Raw genomic sequence first — 13,408 nt, 5'->3', positions numbered from 1 at the left:
TGAACCGATTCACTCCATTGCAAATCGGTACTGAAATTAGGGTAAGTACATGAAATAGGTTACACGCGTTTGGTATTCACGTGCCACACGTGTGTTTTATTATTTCTAATTGCTCTAACACATTTAAGTGAAATCCTTTTTCACATGTTTGTAAAGTATTAAAATTATTATTGTTCCCGAGTGAGTGACCGGTATCAATTAAATGTTTCGCGAAGTGTGAATTTTTGGGATGATTTTTCCTAAATGCGGCAATATGTTCCTTTAAACTCAATTCGAAATTAGAAACATTTAATTGATACCGGTCACTCACTCGGAAACAATAATAATTTTAATATTTGATAGCAATTATAAATAGTAAAACACAAAAATAACATGTTTACATTGTTGAATAAACAAACATATTTAGTCCCTTCACCTTTGTTACGTATCTCTTCCGGGGGTAATACGTCACAACAGCCGACCAATCACAGAGCGTCATTTCATCGGACGAGTGTCTCGTCCCAGATTTTGGCGAGACAACACGTCCTGAGGATGCCTCGTGTAGAGGCGAAACATGTGTCGCATTGTTTAAATACAAATATTGGCGGAATTAACACTAACGAAATCTCAAATCATTTGTATAATTATGGATTTCCGCAAAATAACGTCAACTTCAATAAATTTTCGTAAATGAGTTGGCTTTTGGATTAAGTGACCACTCTATCAGCTGATTTTAATCAAAAGTTGTAAGATCCGGGTTCGAATTTTGATATTTGTATACGTTTGTCCGTTTGTTCAGATTAATACTTATGTATCCATGTTTATATATGTAGGTATTTATTTAGTATGTTTGATTAAGTATATACATATTTTAAAACGTCATGTATTTTGATATATCATTGAAGGTTAAGAAACGAAGTTGGGGTTAGGTTATTTATGTGATTTTAAGTAAAATATAAACTAAAAAATAAAAATAAACTATTTAAGTACAACAAACAACTTCTTTTTATTTTTAAAACAGGCTTACTAAAAATTTGCGATAATGTTTTGACTTTGGCGTCGATTTTAAAATTACGTTATTGACTTTTTATTTACAATATCATACGAAATATATTTAAAGTCAACCGATTTCGAAATAAAATAGAGTAGGTAAATATTTTTTTTAATTTAATTTAATATGTTAAGAAGTGTATGTGTAAAGTCGATATTTATAATGTAAACAGTTATACATTTTACATCCTTAAGCAGAAAAAATGTAGCATTAAGAAATACCAATGGCTACCTTCTGACGTCATCAGCAGGTACTAGTTTCAATTTTCTAGGGTACTGTTTTCATTAATTTCCTTTAAATACGTTTATATTCTCAACACGTGAAATACTTATAGTTAAAAAATCCAGTGGACAATAATTTATTATAATTTGTCGTCGTCTTCAGCAATTCCAATTACTAAATAATACTTTCAGTATACAGATGTTTAATTTATTTTTGAAAAGAAAAACACTTGCTGTATCATACCTATAAAATTTGAGAAGTTTCCTCAGTTCATCATGGATTTTTTCAAAATTTTTTGCATAAGTAGTTTGAAACTTTCCTAATAAAAATCCCGGTAAATATCAAATTAAAAACTTCGTTGATTATCTAATATTTATCAGACTACACTATCTATATATAAAAAATCGACATCGGAATATTCTGGTAATGGGTGAGTCACACCTCGCCCATATCTCCCCATCCCCGCTCCATATCTCCCCCCTATCTGTCTGGAATCTGAACGACCCGCAATCAATAAATGCACTTGCGCTGTATGCACTCAGCTCCACCCAGATGCCTAGGCCCGGGCTAGGTCTAGATTCAGACCTGCGCGTTGATGAGACTGATATTGATTTTGTATCCTAGGGACGCGATGGTAATTTCCTGATAAGTACTTGTATAACGAACAAAGGAAAATGGCGAATATCAAACAGGCACAAAAGTACTTTGACAGCCGCCATTCCAGTGGTATAAAGTAGAGGTCAGTGATCTCATGAAGCTGAAAGTGTATTATAAAAATATTCTGTCAACGCCTCGCCTCAAAAAGTCCCTGTATTTAAATAAAAATATTGAGGTCTTTAAAGAATTCAATTCCAAAACGAATTTACCGTTTTCTAAATTTTATTTAAATATGAATAATAATGCATTTATATAAAAATTACACTTATGAATGTCATAGTTATGTACATTTTACCAACTACAACATTGCCACTATTAAATTAGCACTTACAGCATCATAGTCTTACAAATTATTATAATTAGATTATGGATTGTCTCCGGTGTGCTCCAACTAGATACCGCGTGCGTGGCATCTTGACACTCAATGGCATCTTTCAAATTTTGTAATATACAATGAAATTAATAAAATACAAAATGCTTACTGATGATATGTGATCACAGTGTCTTTCTTATTTCTAATAGTATTATTTTTACAAAGTTTTACTACGCAAGCCGGCATTTTAGTTTCAACTTAGCAAAGTTTAACAGAACATGTGGCACGTCAACGTCACTTATTGTTCGAGACTGTCTCGAGTGGTATTAGTTGTCGCTTTGCGACTACGCCTGCGGCATTTAGTTGGAGCGCAGCGGAGACCAATCTTTAATCTAAGATTTGAATTATCTATCCAACATTTTTTGTTTGTTATACATGGAAACATCTAATTGCCATTTAGAATTCAGTTACATAATTTGTTATATTACTTTGCTGTATTCGTTTTCCCGAATATTAAAAAAGCTATGTTATGTGGTTATACGGTATATTTATTTAGTTTGTGAATATACTATATTAAAAAAAAATAAAAAAATTGTGTTTTTCGAATATCATATAACATATTATATTAATTATATTGGCCTATGAATGATGGTTAATTGTTGCCTTAGAATTTATTAATTAAATATTATTAACACCCGGTCCATATTTGAATTTTACACTAAAACCCAGCCTAACTAACATTCTGTCTCTATATAAGTATAGACAGACACGTTTTAATAAGGGAAAGTAATATATAATGCATCGCTACTAAATAATAATATACAATTAATAAGAACAGCGATGAGGAACGGTGGATAAGGAGAGCGGCGCCCCCCCTCCTGCCCGCAGCGTCTGCGGTTGAACCGATTCATTCCATTGCAAATCGGCACTCAAATTAGGGTATGTAAGCCACGTAATAAAATGCACGCATTTGGTATTCCCGTGCCACAACATCACTGTTTTACATTGATATGCATACAACCTCCCCCCCCCATATTTTTGGCGATTAGACGTCCCGACATCGTTGTACATATTAAACGGAAATGATAACGAAAAACTAATTGACACAGATGTATTCTTTGATAAATTGTCGAGCTTAAACAAATTGTTTCAAAAAATTTTTTCTTTACAAAATAACTTCTTCTATTTTTAAAATAGGCCAACATTTAATTTGCAATAATGTTTTGACTTCGGTGTCGATTTTAAAATTACGATATCATACGAAATATATTTAAAGTCAACCCACTTCAAAATAATATAAAGTAGGTACACTTTTTATTAAATTTAATTTACTGTGTTGAAAAGTACATGTTTAAAGTCGATATTTATAATGTAAAGAGTTATAAATTTTACATCCTTAATCAGAAAAAATCTAGCATTTAAGAAATACCAATGGCTACTTTCTGACGTCATCAGCAGGTACTATTTTCGATTTTGTAGGGTACTGTTTTCATTAATTTCCTTTCAATATGTTTATATTCTCCTATCTTCGTTCCAGCCACACGTGAAATACTTATAGTTGATAAATCCAAAAAATAAATATAATCCAACACACAATTACAATTTATTATAATTTGTGGTCCTCTTCAGAAATACCAATTACCAAATAATACTTTCCGTATACAAATAATTAATTTATTTTTGAAGAAAAAAACTTTTGCTTCAACTATACTTATAAAATTTGAGGAGTTACCTCAATTAATCACGGATTTTTCAAAAAATTTTGGCATTAGTAGTTTGAAACTTTCCTAATAAAAATCCCGGTAAATATCAATTAAAAACTTAAATCAAATATTGAAAAGGCTACACTGTATCCATAACTATTCAATAAATCATAGACGCGCATAAAAAATTGACGATGGAATATTCTGGTAATGGGTGGGTCACACCTCTCTCAAATGTCCCCCATCCCCGCTCCATATCTCCCCCCTATCTGTCTGGAACGATCCGTAATCAATAAATGCACATGCGCTGTATGCACTCAGCTCCACCCAGATGCCTAGGCCCGGGCTAGTTCTAGATTCAGACCTGCGCGTTGATGAGACTGATATTGATTTTGTATCCTAGGGACGCAATGGAAATTTCCAGATAAGTACTTGTATAACGAACAAAGCAAAATGACGAATATCAATTAGAATTTGCCTTAGAATTTATTAATTAAATATTATTAACACCCGGTCCCCATATTTGAATTTTACACTAAAACCCAGCCTAACTAACATTCTGTCTCTATGTAAGTATAGACAGACACGTTTTAATAAGGGAAAGGAATATATAATGCATCGTTACTAAATAATAATATACAATAAATATGAACAGCGATGAGGAACGGTGGATAAGGAGAGCGGCGTCCTCCCTCCTGCCCACGCCGTCTGCGGTGGAACCGATTTATTCCATTGCAAATCGGCACTCAAATTAGGGTATGCCACGTACACGAAATAAAATGCACGCATTTGGTATTCCCGTGCCACAACATCACTGTTGTCACACCTCTCTCATATCTCCCCCATCCCCGCTCCATATCTCCCCCCTATCTGTCTGGAACGATCCGTAATCAATAAATGCACTTGCGATGTATGCACTCAGCTCCACCTAGATGCCTAGGACCGGGCTAGGTCTAGATTCAGACCTGCGCGTTGATGAGACTGATATTGATTTTGTAGCCTACGACGCGATGGAAATTTCCAGATATGTACCGAACCGAACAAAGGAAATGTTCATATAATATAAAGAATCCATTTTCACGTAGCGTATATAAACGAATTTTATTAGTGATAGCAAAATGAAACATAAATAAAATACATAAATATAAAAATATTTTTATATTAATTAAATTTATAGAATATTATATTGGGCAAAATTGTAAATCTAAATCTATTAAAATAATTACATCTATTTTTCAAATAGGCTAACGAAAAATTTGCAATAATGTTTTGACTTCGGTGTCGATTTTAAAATTACGACATTGACTTTTTACTTAAAATATCATACGAAATATATTTAAAGTCAACCGATTTCAAAATAATATAGAGTAGGTACACTTTTTATTAAATTTAATTTAATATGTTAAAAACTGCATGTTTAAAGTCGATATTTATAATGTAAAGAGTTATAAATTTTACATCCTTAATCAGAAAAAATCTAGCATTAAGAAATACCAATGGCTAGCTTCTGACGTCACCAGCAGTTACTATTTCAGATTTTCTCGGGTACTGTTTTCATTAATTTCCTTTAAATACGTTTATATTCTCCTATATTCGTTCCAGCCGCGAAATACTTATAGTTGAAAAATCCAAAAAAATAAATATAATCCTACACACAATTACAATTTATTATAATTTGTGGTTCTCTTAGTAATAAATAATTAATTTATTTTTGAAGAAAAAACTTTTGCTTCATCTATACTTATAAAATTTGAGGAGTTACCTCAATTAATCATGGATTTTTCAAAAATTTTTGGCATAAGTAGTTTGAAACTTTCCTAATAAAAATCCCGGTAAATATCAATTAAAAACTCAAATCAAATATTGAAAAGGCTACACTGTATCCATTACTATTCATTAAATCATAGACGCGCATAAAAAATTAACGATGGAAAATTCTGGTAATGGGTGAGTCACATCTCTCCCATATCTCCCCATCCCCGCTCCATATCTCCCCATCCCCGCTCCATATCTCCCCCCTACTTCTGTCTGGAATCCGAATCGAAATCAATAAATGCACTTGCGCTGTATGCACTCAGCTCCACCCAGATGCCTAGGCCAGAGCTAGGTCTAGATTCAGACCTGCGCGTTGATGAGACTGATATTGATTTTGTATCCTAGGGACGCGATGGTAATTTCCTGATAAGTACTTGTATAACGAACAAAGGAAAATGGCGAATATCAAATAGGCACAAAAGTACTTTGACAGCCGCCATTCCAGTGGTATAAAGTAGAGGTCAGTGATCTCATGCTGCTGAAAGTGTATTATAAAAATATTCTGTCAACGCCTCGCCTCTAAAAGTCTCTTTATTTAAATAAAAATATTTAGGTCTTTAAAGAATTCAATTCCAAAACGAATTTACCGTTTTCTAAATTTTATTTAAATATGAATAATAATGCATTTATATAAAAATTACACTCATGAACGTCATAGTTATGTACATTTTACCAACTACAACATTGCCACTATTAAATTAGCACTTACAGCATCATAGTCTTACAAATTATTATAATTGGATTATGGATTGTCTCCGGTGTGCTCCAACTAGATACCGCGTGCGTGGCATCTTGACACTCAATGGCATCTTTCAAATTTTGTAATATACAATGAAATTAATAAAATACAAAATGCTTACTGATGATATGTGATCACAGTGTCTTTCTTATTTCTAATAGTATTATTTTTACAAAGTTTTACTACGCAAGCCGGCAATTTAGTTTCAACTTAGCAAAGTTTAACAGAACATGTGGCACGTCAACGTCACTTATTGTTCGAGACTGTCTCGAGTGGTATTAGTTGTCGCTTTGCGACTACGCCTGCGGCATTTAGTTGGAGCGCAGCGGAGACCAATCTTTAATCTAAGATTTGAATTATCTATCCAACATTTTTTGTTTGTTATACATGGAAACATCTAATTGCCATTTAGAATTCAGTTACATAATTTGTTATATTACTTTGCTGTATTCGTTTTCCCGAATATTAAAAAACCTATGTTATATGGTTATACGGTATATTTATTTAGTTTGTGAATATACTTTATTAAAAAAATAAAAAAATTGTGTTTTTCGAATATCATATAACACATTATATGAATTATATTGGCCTATGAATGATGGTTGATAGTTGCCTTAGAATTTATTAATTAAATATTTTTAACACCCGGTCCATATTTGAATTTTACACTAAAACCCAGCCTAACTAACATTCTGTCTCTATATAAGTATAGACAAGATAAGTGAAATACTTATAGTTGATAAATCCAATAAATAAATATAATCTAACACACAATTACAATTTGTGGTCCTCTTCAGAAATTCCAAGTACCAAATAATACTTTCCGTATACAAATAATAAATTTATTTTTGAAGAAAAAACTTTTGCTTCATCTATACTTATAAAATTTGAGAAGTTACCTCAAGAAATCATGGATTTTTCTAAAAATTTTGGCATAAGTAGTTTGAAACTTTCCTAATAAAAATCCCGGTAAAAATCAATTAAAAACTTAAATCAAATATTGAAAAGGCTACACTGTATCCATAACTATTCAATAAATCATAGACGCGCATAAAAAATTGACGATGGAATATTCTGGTAATGGGTGGGTCACACCCCTCTCAAATGTCCCCCATCCCCGCTCCATATCTCCCCCCTATCTGTCTGGAACGATCCGTAATCAATAAATGCACATGCGCTGTATGCACTCAGCTCCACCCAGATGCCTAGGCCCGGGCTAGTTCTAGATTCAGACCTGCGCGTTGATGAGACTGATATTGATTTTGTATCCTAGGGACGCAATGGAAATTTCCAGATAAGTACTTGTATAACGAACAAAGCAAAATGGCGAATATCAATTAGAATTTGCCTTAGAATTTATTAATTAAATATTATTAACACCCGGTCCATATTTGAATTTTACACTAAAACCCAGCCTAACTAACATTCTGTCTCTATGTAAGTATAGACAGACACGTTTTAATAAGGGAAAGGAATATATAATGCATCGTTACTAAATAATAATATACAATAAATATGAACAGCGATGAGGAACGGTGGATAAGGAGAGCGGCGTCCTCCCTCCTGCCCGCGCCGTCTGCGGTGGAACCGATTTATTCCATTGCAAATCGGCACTCAAATTAGGGTATGCCACGTACACGAAATAAAATGCACGCATTTGGTATTCCCGTGCCACAACATCACTGTTGTCACACCTCTCTCATATCTCCCCCATCCCCGCTCCATATCTCCCCCCTATCTGTCTGGAACGATCCGTAATCAATAAATGCACTTGCGCTGTATGCACTCAGCTCCACCTAGATGCCTAGGACCGGGCTAGGTCTAGATTCAGACCTGCGCGTTGATGAGACTGATATTGATTTTGTAGCCTAGGACGCGATGGAAATTTCCAGATATGTACCGAACCGAACAAAGGAAATGTTCATATAATATAAAGAATCCATTTTCACGTAGCGTATATAAACGAATTTTATTAGTGATAGCAAAATGAAACATAAATAAAATACATAAATATAAAAATATTTTTACATTAATTAAATTTATAGAATATTATATTGGGCAAAATTGTAAATCTAAATCTATTAAAATAATTACATCTATTTTTCAAATAGGCTAACGAAAAATTTGCAATAATGTTTTGACTTCGGTGTCGATTTTAAAATTACGACATTGACTTTTTACTTAAAATATCATACGAAATATATTTAAAGTCAACCGATTTCAAAATAATATAGAGTAGGTACACTTTTTATTAAATTTAATTTAATATGTTAAAAACTGCATGTTTAAAGTCGATATTTATAATGTAAAGAGTTATAAATTTTACATCCTTAAGCAGAAAAAACCTAGCATAAAGAAATACCAATGGCTACCTTCTGACGTCACCAGCAGTTACTATTTTCGATTTTCTAGGGTACTGTTTTCATTAATTTCCTTTAAATATGTTTATATTCTCCTATCTTCGTTCCAGCCACACGCGAAATACTTATTTATAGTTGAAAAATCCAAAAAATAAATATAATCCAACTCACAATTACAATTTATTATAATTTGTGGTCCTCTTCAGCAATACCAATTACCAAATAATACTTTCCGTATACAAATAATTAATTTATTTTTGAATAATAAACTTTTGCTTCATCTATACTTATAAAATTTGAGAAGTTACGTCAATTAATCATGGATTTTTCAAAAATTTTTGGCATAAGTAGTTTGAAACTTTCCTAATAAAAATCCCGGTAAATATCAATTAAAAACTCAAATCAAATATTGAAAAGGCTACACTGTATCCATAACTATTCATTAAATCATAGACGCGCATAAAAAATTGACGATGGAAAATTCTGGTAATGGGTGGGTCACACCTCTCCCATATCTCCCCCATCCCCGCTCCATCTCCCCCCTATCTGTCTGGAACGATCCGTAATCAATAAATGCACTTGCGCTGTATGCACTCAGCTCCACCCAGATGCCTAGGCCCGGGCTAGTTCTAGATTCAGACCTGCGCGTTGATGAGACTGATATTGATTTTGTAGCCTACGACGCGATGGAAATTTCCAGATATGTACCGAACCGAACAAAGGAAATGTTCATATAATATATAGAATCCATTTTCACGTAGCGTATATAAACGAATTTTATTTGTGATAGCAAAATGAAACATAAATAAAATACATAAACATAATAATATTTTTATATTAATTAAATTTATAGAATATTATATTGGGCGAAATTGTAAATCTAAATCTATTAAATTGAATGATGTAATTGAAATGTCTTTCTGTCGGCTATCTATCTCTGATAAGTAATTTTGGTCACTTTGAAAACAAGAATCTGCTCAAGTTAAAGACTGAAGTATGTGAAAAAAACCATTTAAATGGTAAAAAAAAATCTAAGGGGCCGAATTCGAGAATTATTATTGCTGGCATTTACGAACACCATATCTTGTAACTATTATATTATATAACAATATAATATTGAATTGCGCTATAAGACACACTATACAGTTTTTTGTTAAGACAGTTGCACACTGTTCGAGTCTTAACGATTTATGTACAAGGTTGAACCAACCTGTTGCTAAGGCGGGACACAGTACAAAGATAACAAAGCATAGCATAAATATTTCAACTAAAATTCAACAAAAAGTTGTTCATCCCGTATTTAGAAAAACATCTTATATAACAGCATTGTAATTTTCACACACAATAATATTATATTATTAACACCAATAACACCACATTCAAAGCACAGAAAGATTGCGCATAAGAGTACATATCATTAAGAGGTAAAAATCATATCAGAATAGAGATAGGTAAAAATGATAAAACAAAATATGGTCGCTTTGCAGGTACATTGCCAGTGACGGGTTTTCAATCTAAAGGGAAAAGTTCAGGGCTATAAATAGAAATAGGTAAAGGATCAGGAAATAAGGTAAAGCTCATTCTCAATATTAAAATAGACTTACTTGGAGTTTAACCAAACTCGCAATGATAATGATCAACGCCACTGCAAGGTACATGCACTGGCTTTTGATGAACAATGGGCAATGAAACTGTCGGGAGAGTACTCACCGGCAAAAGTCTGACGAGAGAATGAGGACTCCTCCAGAGGCTGCCACGGTTCGATAGGGGCACGCATGCGCCCTGAAGCCTTCTACGCAGTTGAAATTCAGCTACCTTTGACATTCAGGAACCTTCTAGAAGCTTTATTTATAGCCGTTTCATCAATATTAACGATTTCAGCGTCCGACGCGACGCAACCCACGTATAAATTTTCAGGACGTCACGAGGCTTCGAGAAATCTTATATTAAAATTAGAACTGCGAGTAATTTGTAGTTCGGTTGATTATTCTAGAAATTCGGGTACACATTTTTTAGTTATATTATTGTTTGACTTTGAAATGACCCTTCAAGTTCGTTGCATCGTCTCGATACGCAATCCCTTGACGTAACGAAGTTTCGAGAAATCTTAAATTGAAATTAGAACTGCAAGTCCTTTGTTTCGCTGTTGATTATTCTAGAATTTCGGATACTCATTCATTTATTGCTTGTCTTTGAAATGACCTTTGGGTTCGTTGCATCATGTCGAGACGCGACGCAACCCACGTATCCCAAGAGACCCTTGACATAACGAAGTTTCGAGAATTCTTAAATTAAAATAAGAAAAATTTGTCATTTATAATTCTTTCTTTTGGAAAGCTATAAATAATTCGCATTTTGGGACGATTAACTTGAGTATGCTGGCTTATACCTTACTTAAAATTAATATTATATATTAATATATAATATTAATTTTTATTAATATATTAATATATAATATTAATTTTTACTTCTTTGTTTTATTTAAACAGTTGCGTCATGTTCGTTTTTTTATGGAAGAAGATGAATAAAGAGGTCACCTGTTGTAAAGTGATCACCTTGGCACCATTCTCCTGCAACACCAGAGAAATAATAGGAGCTTTATGTTGGAGAGATTTTTGGTTTCTTCTTCCATTATTAGACAGGCCAATACAGCCATATACGTTAATATTCAATAACAACATTATATAGATATGTGCTAATAAACCCTCAATTTCTTATTCTCAATTATTTTATTTAACTTTTGAGTGAAAATTTTAAAATGTGAACCCTCTCTTCTGGGATTAATTACACAATTTATAAAAAAAATATGAACTATGCAAAACTCGAACCCGTGACCTCTCGCGATTCATGCGAGTGCTCTTCCACTGAGCCAACCGTTCGAATCACGTATTGTTGATAAATCATGTATATGTCTTGTTCAACTCTCAGGTTGTGGATGAAGCCACAGGACCTACTTTACAGTTGATAACATGCTCAACCCCAGTATTTGAATATTCGGAAACTGACATGAGATGTCGCTCTTGCAAATCTTTGAAAATATTTTTTAAAGTGATAACCCTCACTTCTGGGATTAATTACACAAATTAAATTTATAAACAAAAGAGGCTTATAAACATGGTTCATAAATATTAGTTATAAATTTAATTTGTGTAATGTGAAGATATATTAATAATTTTTTTATAGAATCTTAAATGAAAATATTTATCAGTTAAATGAAATGGCGGAGTCCCAGGTACATTTAACTCCTTTCATCAAATTGCTCAAAAGATGAGGTTATATCTTCAGCGTTTGCGAGAAAAAAAATTGCAAATATAGCAATAAACGTGAGTCTTTACTTGGTAAAGAGACAATAAACTTTGGCGGAGCTCATATATATTATAACAACCTACCCTCGGATATAAAAAATGCCAAAACATTGACTTCTTTTAAAGTGAGCCTTCAAAGGCTAAATATGAAATATTTATATGAATATGCGAAATATGAAAATAATTATGACATTTTTCAATAACATAAGTTTGTTTTATCTATATGCCTAACATTTTATTGCATTGTATACCTACCAAAATCATTATTTGTTAGTAGGTAGGTTAATTTATCATGTGACTATAGGTATTAATTTAAAAGAAGTACTAAAGGGAACCATGCCTATTCATTTAAAGAAAAAACTAATGGATACATGCCTGCTCCCCTGTATCACATCCGGCTGCCAAACGTGGAAATACACGCTACGCGTAAAGAACAAGTATGACAAATGTGAGAAAAATACAAAAAATCCCACAAAATATCATACGGGGAAAGACTAAAGTCACAGATGCGCTTAATTTCTTACAAATGTTAAAATGGCGCTGGGCTGGCCATGTAGCCAGGATGAGCGATGACCTATGGACTTCAAGACTGACGTTGTGGCGAGACCCTACTGGTGTTAGAAAGAAAGGTAGACCAGTAACTCGCTGGGATAACGATATTATAAAAATAGCTGGTAAAAATTGGAAGACAGTTGCCAAAGATAGAGAAAAATGGAAAAGTCCGGATGATGCCTTCACCCTCACATAAGAGGGGTTCTTGCATGCCTGCATGTTAAATTACAGGTACCTTTGTAAATATTATATAATATAATTTATATTTTTAAGTAATTTAACTAAGATTATACAAATTACTATACTACCAAAAATCTAAATGTAAATAATCTAAGAAAGTATGTCTGTAATTTTTTTACTTTTTATTATGCGGGAAATAAAAGGCTTTTTATTTTATTTTATATTATTTATTTATTATAGGTATTAATGAGAATGAAGTTTATTTACACCAAAAACGGCTTTCATTAATGTACATATTTTTTTATAATAGAGGACGACAAACGACCTTACGGGACACCTAATGTTAAGTGATCACAGCACAGTGATCATGCACAGGAGCGTTGCCGGCCGTTAAGGAAGGTGTACGCGCTTTTTTTTTGTATACAAATAAATTAAGTATTAATGAAAGAATTATTTATTTTAGTAGTAACTTACATTTTGTATAGTGCAAATTATTAAAATGCACTTGAATATTATGTTCTTTTGCAGCGTT

At 32.7% G+C, this 13,408-nt stretch overlaps 1 protein-coding gene across 23 annotated transcripts in view; it reads right to left on the bottom strand.

Moving 5' to 3' along the window:
* Positions 1–10,564, bottom strand: part of LOC126971687 (neuroendocrine protein 7B2) — a 45,298-nt gene extending 34,734 nt beyond the window's left edge. For all 23 annotated transcript variants that reach the window (XR_007730937.1, XR_007730942.1, XR_007730949.1 and 20 more), the window contains exon 1: positions 10,444–10,564. The gene's annotated coding sequence lies outside the window, so the exon portion shown is untranslated. The remainder of the gene's footprint in view (positions 1–10,443) is intronic.
* Positions 10,565–13,408: the final 2,844 nt, after the last annotated feature.

This window comes from Leptidea sinapis, chromosome 24 (assembly GCF_905404315.1).
Source record: "Leptidea sinapis chromosome 24, ilLepSina1.1, whole genome shotgun sequence".
In the NCBI taxonomy this organism is placed as follows: domain Eukaryota; kingdom Metazoa; phylum Arthropoda; class Insecta; order Lepidoptera; family Pieridae; genus Leptidea; species Leptidea sinapis.
Note: the sequence above shows the minus strand (reverse complement) of the source record. Positions and strands in the feature narration are given on the sequence as shown.